We start from the raw sequence: 11,444 nt of genomic DNA, 5'->3' as shown, positions 1-11,444 counted from the left end.
GCAGCCCCCTCCACAACAAACCCTAGCCCCCCTCACCTGTGACACCCCCTTGCTGACAGCCCACTCCACAAGGAACCCCAGTCCCCCTCACCTGTGACATCCCCAGCAGGCAGCCCACTCCACAAGGGACCCTAGCCCCCATCACTTGTGACACCCCCCTGCAGGCAGCCCACTCCACAAGTGACCCCAGCCCCCCTCACCTGTGACACCCCCTGCAGACAGCCCCCTCCACAAGGGATCCTAGCCCACCTCACCTGTGACAACCCCCTGCAGGCATCCCACTCCACAAGGGACTCCAGCCCCCTCACCTGTGACACCCCCTGCAGGCAGCCCCCGCCACAAGGGACCCCAGCCCCCCCTCACCAGTGACACCCCCCTGCAGGCAGCCCACTCCACAAGTGACCCCAGCCCCCCTCACCTGTGACACCCCCTGCAGACAGCCCCCTCCACAAGGGATCCTAGCCCACCTCACATGGGACAACCCCCTGCAGGCATCCCACTCCACAAGGAACCCTAGCCCCCCTCAACTGTGACACCCCCTTGCAGGCAGCCCACTCCAGAAGGAACCCCAGTCCCCCTCACCTGTGACACCCCCCAGCAGGCAGCCCACTCCACAAGTGACTCTGGCCCCAGCCCTGCTCATATTTGACCCCCCTGCAGGCAGCCCCCTCCACAAAGGAGCCTGCCGCCCTCACCTGTGACACCCCCCTGCAGGCAGCCCACTCAACAAGGGACTCCAGCCCCAACCCCCATCACCTGCGACACCCAACTGCAGGCAGCTCACTCCATACGGGACTCCGTCCCACCTCACCTGTGACACCCCTCTGCAAGCAGCCCACTCTACAAGGGATCCCAGTGCCCCTCATAGTTTGTCGTGGTCGACTAAATCGAATGCCGCAGAGAGGTCTAGAAGTAGTAGGATACCCAGTTTGCCGGAGTCCCTGATAGAGTGACACCCCCTCGCAGGCAGCCGTCTCCACAACTGACCCAGGCCCCCTCACCTGTGACATCCCCCTGCAGGCAGTCCCCTCCACAAGCGACCCCAGCCACCCTCACCTGTGACACCCCCCTGCAGGCAGCCCCCTCCACAAGGGACCCCGGCCCCCTCACCTGTGACAACCCCCTACAAACAGACTACTCCACAAGAAAGCTCAGCCACCCTCACCTGTGACACAACCATGCAGGCAGCTCCCTCCACAAGGGACCCCAGCCCCCCGCACCTGTGACACCCCCCTGCAGGCAAACCACTTCACAAGAAACCCAGGCCCCCCTCACCTGTGATACCCCCTGCAGGCAGCCCCCTCCACAAGGGACCCCAGCCACCCTCACCTGTGACACCCCCTTCAGGCATCAGACTCAACAAGGGACTCCAGTCCGCCTCACCTGTGACACCCCACTGCAGGCAGCCCCATCCACAAGGGACCCCAGCCCCCGTCACCTGTGACGCCCCCTGCAGGCAGCCCACTCCACACGTGACCCCAGCCCCCCTCACCTGTGACAGCCCCCCTGCAGGCAGCCCACTCCACAAGTGACTCAGGCCCCAGCCCCCCTCATCTGTGACCCCCTTGCAGGCAACCCCCTCCACAAGGGACCCCCAGCCCCCCTCACCAGTGACACCCCCCTGCAGGCAGCCCCATCCACAATGGAACCCAGCCCCCGTCACCTGTGACGCCCCCTGCAGGCAGCCCACTCCACACGTGACCCAAGCCCCCCTCACCTGTGACACCCCCCTGCAGGCAGCCCAGTCCACAAGTGACTCAGGCCCCAGCCCCCCTCATCTGTGACCCCCTTGCAGGCAACCCCCTCCACAAGGGATCCCAGTCCCCTTCACCTGTGACACCCCCCTGCACGCAGCCCCCTCCACAAGGGACCCTGCCCCCCTTACCTGTGACACCCCCCTGCAGGCAGCCCACTCAACAAGGGACTCCAGCCCCAACCCCCATCACCTGCGACACCCAACTGCAGGCAGCTCACTCCATACGGGACTCCGTCCCACCTCACCTGTGACACCCCTCTGCAAGCAGCCCACTCTACAAGGGATCCCAGTGCCCCTCATAGTTTGTCGTGGTCGACTAAATCGAATGCCGCAGAGAGGTCTAGAAGTAGTAGGATACCCAGTTTGCCGGAGTCCCTGATAGAGTGACACCCCCTCGCAGGCAGCCGTCTCCACAACTGACCCAGGCCCCCTCACCTGTGACATCCCCCTGCAGGCAGTCCCCTCCACAAGCGACCCCAGCCACCCTCACCTGTGACACCCCCCTGCAGGCAGCCCCCTCCACAAGGGACCCCGGCCCCCTCACCTGTGACAACCCCCTACAAACAGACTACTCCACAAGAAAGCTCAGCCACCCTCACCTGTGACACAACCATGCAGGCAGCTCCCTCCACAAGGGACCCCAGCCCCCCGCACCTGTGACACCCCCCTGCAGGCAAACCACTTCACAAGAAACCCAGGCCCCCCTCACCTGTGATACCCCCTGCAGGCAGCCCCCTCCACAAGGGACCCCAGCCACCCTCACCTGTGACACCCCCTTCAGGCATCAGACTCAACAAGGGACTCCAGTCCGCCTCACCTGTGACACCCCACTGCAGGCAGCCCCATCCACAAGGGACCCCAGCCCCCGTCACCTGTGACGCCCCCTGCAGGCAGCCCACTCCACACGTGACCCCAGCCCCCCTCACCTGTGACAGCCCCCCTGCAGGCAGCCCACTCCACAAGTGACTCAGGCCCCAGCCCCCCTCATCTGTGACCCCCTTGCAGGCAACCCCCTCCACAAGGGACCCCCAGCCCCCCTCACCAGTGACACCCCCCTGCAGGCAGCCCCATCCACAATGGAACCCAGCCCCCGTCACCTGTGACGCCCCCTGCAGGCAGCCCACTCCACACGTGACCCAAGCCCCCCTCACCTGTGACACCCCCCTGCAGGCAGCCCAGTCCACAAGTGACTCAGGCCCCAGCCCCCCTCATCTGTGACCCCCTTGCAGGCAACCCCCTCCACAAGGGATCCCAGTCCCCTTCACCTGTGACACCCCCCTGCACGCAGCCCCCTCCACAAGGGACCCTGCCCCCCTTACCTGTGACACTCCCCTGCAGGCAGCCCACTCAACAAGGGACTCCAGCCCCAACCCCCCTCACCTGCGACACCCAACTGCAGGCAGCCCACTCCATACGGGACTCTGCCCCCCCTCACCTGTGACGCCCCCCTGCAGGCAGCCCACTCTACAAGGGACTCCAGTGCCCCTCACCTGTTACACCCCCCTGCAGGCAGCAGCCCACTCCACAAGGGACTCCAGCCCCCAGTCCTCCTCACCTGTGACACGCCCCTGCAGGCAGCCTCCTCCACAAGGGACCCCAGCCAACCTCACCTGTGACACCCCCTGCAGGAAGCCCCCTCCACAAGGGCCCCCCTCACCTGTGACACCCCCTGCAGTCAGCCCCCTCCACAAGGGACACCAGCCCCCCTCAACTGTGACAACCCCCCTGCAGGCAGCCCACTCCACAAGGGACCCTGGCCTCCAGCCCCCATCACCTGTGACCCCCCCTGCAGACAGCCCCCTCCATAAGGGACCCCAGCCCCCCTCACCTGCGACACCCCCTGCAGGCAGCCCCCTCCACAAGGAACCCTAGCACCCCTCACCTGTGACACCCCCTTGCAGGCAGCCCACTCCACAAGGAACCCCAGTCCCCCTCACCTGTGACACCCCCCAGCAGGCAGCTCACTCCACAAGTGACTCTGGCCCCAGCCCCGCTCATATGTGACCCCCCTGCAAGCAGCCGCCTCCACAAGGGATCCCAGCCCCCCTCACCGTTGACACCCCCCTGCAGGCAACCCCCCCCACAAAGGACCCTGCCCCCTCATCTGTGAAACCCCCCTGCAGGCAGCCCACTCAACAAGGGACTCCAGCCCCAACCCCCCTCACCTGCGACACCCAACTGCAGGCAGCCCACTCCATACGGGACTCCGCCCCCCTCACCTGTGACACCCCTCTGCAAACAGCCCACTCTACAAGGGATTCCAGTGCCCCTCATAGTTTGTCGTGGTCGACTAAATCGAACGCCGCAGAGAGGTCTAGAAGTAGTAGGATACACAGTTTACCGGAGTCCCTGATAGAGTGACACCCCCACCGCAGGCAGCCCCCTCCACAAGCGACCCCAGCCAACCTCACCTGTGACATCCCCCTGCAGGCAGCCCCCTCCACAAGGGACCATGGCCCCCTCACCTGTGACACCCCCCTACAAACAGACTACTCCACAAGAAAGCTCAGCCACCCTCACCTGTGACACAACCCTTCAGGCAGCCCCCTCCACAAGGGACCCCAGCCCCCCTCACCTGTGACACCCCCCCTTGCAGGCAGACCACTTCACAAGAAACCCCAGCCCCCCTCACCTGTGATACTCCCTGCATGCAGCCCCCTCCACAAGGGACCCCAGCCACCCTCACCTGTGACACCCCCCTGCAGGCAGCCCCCTCCACAAGGGACCCCAGCCCCCCCCTTACCTGTGACACCGCCTTGCAGGCAGCTCCCTCCACAAGGGACCTTAGCCACCCTCACCTGTGACACCCCCCTGCACGCAGCCCACTCCACAAGTGACCCCAGCCACCCTCACCTGTGACACCCCTTGCAGGCAGACCGCCCCACAAGGGACCCCAGCCCCCCTCACCTGTGACACCCCCCTGCAGGCAGACCACTTCACAAGAAACCCCAGCCCCCCTCACCTGTGATACCCCCTGCAGGCAGCCCCCTCCACAAGGGACCCCAGCCCGCCTCACCTGTGAGACCCCCCTGCAGGCAGCCCCTTGCACAAGGGAACCCCAGACACCCTCACCTGTGACACCCCCCTGCATGCAGCCCCGTCCACAAGGGACCCCAGCCACCGTCACCTGTGACAACCCCCTGCAGGCAGCCCCCTCCACAAGGGACCCCAGACCCCCTTACCCGTGACAATGCCTTGCAGGCAGCCCCCTCCACAAGGGAACCTAGTCCCCTCACCTGTGACACCCCCCTGCAGGCAGCCCACTCCACAAGTGACCCCAGCCCCCCTTACCTGTGACAATGCCTTGCAGGTAGCCCCCTTCACAAGGGAACCTAGCCCCCTCACCTGTGAAACCCCCCTGCAGGCAGCCCCCTCCACAATGAATCCTAGCCCCCATCACCTGTCACACCGCCCTGCAGGCAGCCCCCTCTACAAGGGACCCCAGCCCCCCTCACCTGTGACACCCCCCTCAGGCAGCCCACTCCACAAGGGACCCCAGCCCCCCTCACCTGTGATACCCCCCTGCAGGCAGACCACTCCACAAGAAACCCCGGTCCCCCTCACCTGTGACACCCCCGTGCAGCCAGCCGCCTCCACAAGGGACCCTAGCCACACTCACCTGTGACACCCCCCTGCAGGCACCCCACTCCACAAGTGATCACAGCCACCCTCACCTGTGACACCCCCCTGCAGGCAGCCCCCTTCACAAGGGATCCTAGCCTCCCTCACCTGTGACACCCCCACTGCAGGCAACCCCCTCCACAAGGGACCCCCAGCCCTCCTCACCAGTGACACCCCCCTGCAGGTAGCCCCCTCCACAAGGGACTCCAGCCCCCCTCACCTCTGATGCCCCCTGCAGGCAGCCCATTCCACAAGTGACTCCAGCCCCCCTCACCTCTGACAGCCCACTGCAGGCAACCCCCTCCACAAGGGACCCCCAGCCCTCCTCACCAGTGACACCCCCCTGCAGGTAGCCCCCTCCACAAGGGACTCCAGCCCCCCTCACCTCTGATGCCACCTGCAGGAAGCCCACTCCACAAGTGACTACGGCCCCCCTCATCTGTGACCCCCCTGCAGGCATCCCCTTCCACAAGGGACCCTAGCCTCCCTCACCTGTGACACCCCACTGCAGGCAGCCCACTGCACAAGTGACACCAGCCCCCCTCACCTGTGACACCCCCCCTGCAGGCATCAGACTCCACAAGGGAATCCAGCCCGCCTCACCTGTGACACCCCACTGCAGGCAGCCCCCACCATACGGGACCACAGCCCCCCTCACCTGTAACACCCCCTGCAGGCAGCCCCCTCCACAAGGAACCCTAGCCCCCCTCACCTGTGACACCCTCTTGCAAGCAGCCCACTCCACAAGGAACCCCAGTCCCCCTCACCTGTGACACCCCCAAGCAGGCAGCCCACTCCACAAGGGACCCTAGCCCCCATCACTTGTGACACCCCCCTGCAGGCAGCCCACTCCACAAGTGACCCCAGCCCCCCTCACCTGTGACACCCCCTGCAGACAGCCCCCTCCACAAGGGATCCTAGCCCCCCTCACCTGTGACAACCCCCTGCAAGCAGCCCACTCCATACGGGACTCCGCCCCCCCCTTACCTGTGACACCCCCTGCAAGCAGCCCACTCCACAAGGAACCCCAGTCCCCCTCACCTGTGACACCCCCCTGCAGGCAGCCCCCTCCATAAGGGACCCCAGCCCCCCTCACCTGTGACACCCCCTGCAGGCAGCCCCCTCCACAAGGAACCCTAGCCCCCCTCACCTGTGACACCCCTTTCAGGCAGCCCACTCCACAAGGAATCCCAGTCCCCCTCACCTGTGACACCCCCAGGCAGGCAGCCTACTCTACAAGGGACCCTAGCCCCCCTCACCTGTGACACCACCTGCAGACAGCCCCCTCCACAAGGGATCCTAGCCCCCCCACCTGTGACAACCCCCTGCAGGCATCCCACTCCACAAGGGACTCCAGCCCCCTCACCTGTGACACCCCCTGCAGGCAGCCCCCGCCACAAGGGACCCCAGCCCCCCCTCACCAGTGACACCCCCCTGCAGACAACCCCCTCCACAAGGAACCCTAGCCCCCCTCAACTGTGACACCCCCTTGCAGGCAGCCCACTCCAGAAGGAACCCCAGTCCCCCTCACCTGTGACACCCCCAGCAGGCAACCCACTCCACAAGTGACTCTGGCCCCAGCCCCGCTCATATGTGACCCCCCCTGTAGGCAGCCCCCTCCACAAGGGATCCCAGCCCCCCTCACCTGTGACACCCCCATGCAGGCAGCCCCTTCCACAAATGACCCTGCCCCCATCACCTGTGACACCCCCCAGCAGGCAACCCACTCCCACTCCACAAGGGACTCCAGCCCCCAGTCCCCCTCACCTGTGACACCCCCCAGCAGGCAGCCCACTCCACAAGGGACCCTAGCCCCCATCACTTGTGACACCCCCCTGCAGGCAGCCCACTCCACAGGTGACCCCAGCCCCCCTCACCTGTGACACCCCCTGCAGACAGCCCCCTCCACAAGGGATCCTAGCCCCCCTCACCTGTGACAACCCCCTGCAAGCAGCCCACTCCATACAGGACTCCGCCCCCCCCTAACCTGTGACACCCCCCTGCAGGCAGCACACTCTACAAGGGACTCCAGTGCCCCTCACCTGTGACACCCCCTGCAGGCAGCAGCCCACTCCACAAGGGACTCCAGCCCCCAGTCCTCCTCACCTGTGACACGCCCCTGCAGGCAGCCTCCTCCACAAGGGACTCCAGCCAACCTCACCTGTGACGCCCCCTGCAGGCAGCCCCCTCCAAAAAGGCTCCCCTCACCTATGACACCCCCTGCAGTCAGCCCCCTCCACAAGGGACACCAGCCCCCCTCAACTGTGACACCCCCCCTGCAGGCAGCCCACTCCACAAGGGACTCCGGCCTCAAGCCCCCATCACCTGTGACCCCCCCTGCAGGCAGCCCCCTCCATAAGGGACCCCAGCCCCCCTCACCTGTGACACCCCCTGCAGGCAGCCCCCTCCACAAGGAATCCCAGTCCCCCTCACCTGTGACACCCCCAGGCAGGCAGCCTACTCCACAAGGGACCCTAGCCCCCCTCACCTGTGACACCCCCTGCAGACAGCCCCCTCCACAAGGGATCCTAGCCCCCCCACCTGTGACAACCCCCTGCAGGCATCCCACTCCACAAGGGACTCCAGCCCCCTCACCTGTGACACCCCCTGCAGGCAGCCCCCGCCACAAGGGACCCCAGCCCCCCCTCACCAGTGACACCCCCCTGCAGGCAACCCCCTCCACAAGGAACCCTAGCCCCCCTCAACTGTGACACCCCCTTGCAGGCAGCCCACTCCAGAAGGAACCCCAGTCCCCCTCACCTGTGACACCCCCAGCAGGCAACCCACTCCACAAGTGACTCTGGCCCCAGCCCCGCTCATATGTGACCCCCCCTGTAGGCAGCCCCCTCCACAAGGGATCCCAGCCCCCCTCACCTGTGACACCCCCATGCAGGCAGCCCCTTCCACAAATGACCCTGCCCCCATCACCTGTGACACCCCCCAGCAGGCAACCCACTCCCACTCCACAAGGGACTCCAGCCCCCAGTCCTCCTCACCTGTGACACGCCCCTGCAGGCAGCCTCCTCCACAAGGGACCCCAGCCAACCTCACCTGTGACACCCCCTGCAGGCAGCCCCCTCCACAAGGGCCCCCCTCACCTGTGACACCCCCTGCAGTCAGCCCCCTCCACAAGGGACACCAGCCCCCCTCAACTGTGACATCCCCCCTGCAGGCAGCCCACTCCATAAGGGACTCCGGCCTCCAGCCACCATCACCTGTGACCCCCCTGCAGGCAGCCCCCTCCATAAGGGACCCCAGCCCCCCTCACCTGTGACACCCCCTGCAGGCAGCCCCCTCCACAAGGGACCCTAGCCCCCATCACTTGTGACACCCCCCTGCAGGTAGCCCACTCCACAAGTGACCCCAGCCCTCCTAACCTGTGACACCCCCTGCAGACAGCCCCCTCCACAAGGGATCCTAGCCCCCCCCACATGTGACAACCCCCTGCAGGCATCCCACTCCACAAGGGACTCCAGCCCCCTCACCTGTGACACCCCCTGCAGGCAGCCCCCGCCACAAGGGACCCCAGCCCCCCCTCACCAGTGACCCCCCCTGCAGGCAGCCCCCTCCACAAAGGACCCTGCCCCCCTCACCTGTGACACCCCCCTGCAGGCAGCCCACTCAACAAGGGACTCCAGCCCCAACCCCACTCACCTGCGACACCCAACTGCAGGCAGCCCACTCCATATGGGATTCCGCCCCCCCTCACCTGTGACACCCCTCTGCAAGCAGCCCACTCTACAATGGATTCCAGTGCCCCTCATAGTTTGTCGTGGTCGACTAAATCGAAGGCCGCAGAGAGGTCTAGAAGTAGTAGGATACCCAGTTTGCCGGAGTCCCTGATAGAGTGACACCCCCCCCCCGCAGGCAGCCCCCTCCACAAGCGACCCCAGCCACCCTCACCTGTGACACCCCCCCCGCAGGCAGCCCCCTCCACAAGCGACCCCAGCCACCCTCACCTGTGACACCCCCCTGCAGGCAGCCCCCTCCACAAGCGACCCCAGCCACCCTCACCTGTGACACCCCCCTGCAGGCAGCCCCCTCCACAAGCGACCCCAGCCACCCTCACCTGTGACACAACCCTGCAGGCAGCCCCCTCCACAAGGGACCCCAGCCCCCCTCACCTGTGACACCCCCCCTGCAGGCAGACCACTTCACAAGAAACTCCAGCCCCCCTCACCTGTGATACCCCCTGCAGGCAGCCCCCTCCACAAGGGACCCCAGACCCCCTCACCTGTGACACCCCCCTGCAGACAGCCCCTTGCACAAGGGACCCCAACTACCCTCACCTGTGACACCCCCCTGCATGCAGCCCCGTCCACAAGGGACCCCATCCCCCCTCACCTGTGACACCCCCTGCAGGCATACCATTCCAAAAGAAACCCCAGCCCCCCTCACCTGTGACCCTGCAGGCAGAACCTTCCACAAGAAACCCCAGGCCCCTCACCTGTGATACCCCCTGCAAGCAGCCCCGTCCACAAGGGACCCCAGCCACCCTCACCTGTGACACCCCCCTGCAGGCAGCCCCCTCCACAAGGGACCCCAGCCCCCTTACCTGTGACAATGCCTTGCAGGCAGCCCCCTCCACAAGGGAACCTAGCCCCCTCACCTGTGACACTCCCCTGCAGGCAGCCCACTCCACAAGTGACCCCAGCCCCCCTTACCTGTGACAATGCCTTGCAGGCAGCCCCCTCCACAAGGGAACCTAGCCTCCTCACCTGTGAAACCCCCCTGCAGGCAGCCCCTCCACAAGGGATCCTAGCCCCCCTCACCTGTCACACCGCCCTGCAGGCAGCCCCTCTACAAGGGACCCCAGCCCCCCTCACCTGTGACACTCTCTTCAGGCAGCCCCCTCTACAAGGGACCCCAGCCACCCTCACCTGTGACACCCACAAGTGACCACAGCCACCCTCACCTGTGACACCCCCCTTCAGGCAGCCCCCTTCACAAGGGATCCTAGCCCCCCTCACCTGTGACACCCCCCTGCAGGCATCCGACTCCACAAGGGACTCCAGCCCCCCTCACCTGTGACACCCCACTTCAGGCAACCCCCTCCACAAAGGACCCCCAGGCCCCCTCACCAGTGACACCCCCCTGCAGGTAGCCCCCTCCACAAGGGACCCCAGCCCCCCTCACCTCTGATGCCCCCTGCAGGCAGCCCACTCCACAAGTGACCCAAGCCCCCCTCACCTGTGACACCCCCCTGCAGGCAGCCCCCTCCACAAGTGACTATGGCCCCCCCATCTGTGACCCCCCTGCAGGCAGCCCCTTCCACAAGGGACCCTAGCCTCCCTCACCTGTGACACACCCCTGCAGGCAGCCCACTCCACAAGTGACACCAGCCCCCCTCACCTGTGACACCCCCCTGCAGGCATCAGACTCCACAAGGGACTCCAGCCCGCCTCACCTGTGACACCCCACTGCAGGCAGCCCCCTTCACAAGGGACCCCCAGCCCCCCTCACCAGTGACACCCCCCTGCAGGCAGCCCCCTCCACAAGGGACCCCAGCCCCCCTCACCTGTGATGTCCCCTGCAGGCAGCCCACTCCACACGTGACCCCAGCCCCCCTCACCTGTGACACCCCCCTGCAGGCAGCCCACTCCACAAGTGACTCCGGCCCCAGCCCCCCTCATCTGTGACGCCCCTGCAGGTAGCCCCCTCCACAAGGGATCACAGCCCCCCTCACCTGTGACACCCCCCTACGGGCAGCCCACCTCCACTATGGGAATCCAGCCCCCAACCCCCTCACCTGTGACATCCCCCTGCAGGCAGCCCCCTCCAAAAGGGACCCTACCCCCCCTCACCTATGACACCGTGCTGCAGGCAGCCCACTCCACAAGTGACCCCAGCCCCCTTCATCTGTGACAACCCCCTGCAGGCAGCCCACTCCACAAGGGACTCCAGCCCCCCTCAACCGTGACACCCCCCTGCAGGCAGCCCCCTCCACAAGGGACCCCAGCCACCCTCACCTGCGACAGCCCCCTGCAGGCAGCCCCTCCGCAAGGGACCCCAGCCCCCCTCACCTGTGACACCCCCTGCAGGCAGCCTCCTCCACAAGGGACCCCAG

Source organism: Ambystoma mexicanum, chromosome 6p, assembly GCF_040938575.1.
Source record: "Ambystoma mexicanum isolate Mex_15411 chromosome 6p, UKY_AmexF1_1, whole genome shotgun sequence".
NCBI classification, from domain to species: Eukaryota; Metazoa; Chordata; class Amphibia; order Caudata; family Ambystomatidae; genus Ambystoma; species Ambystoma mexicanum.
The sequence above is the reverse complement of the archived record's forward strand: the minus strand, read 5'-3'. Positions refer to the sequence as shown.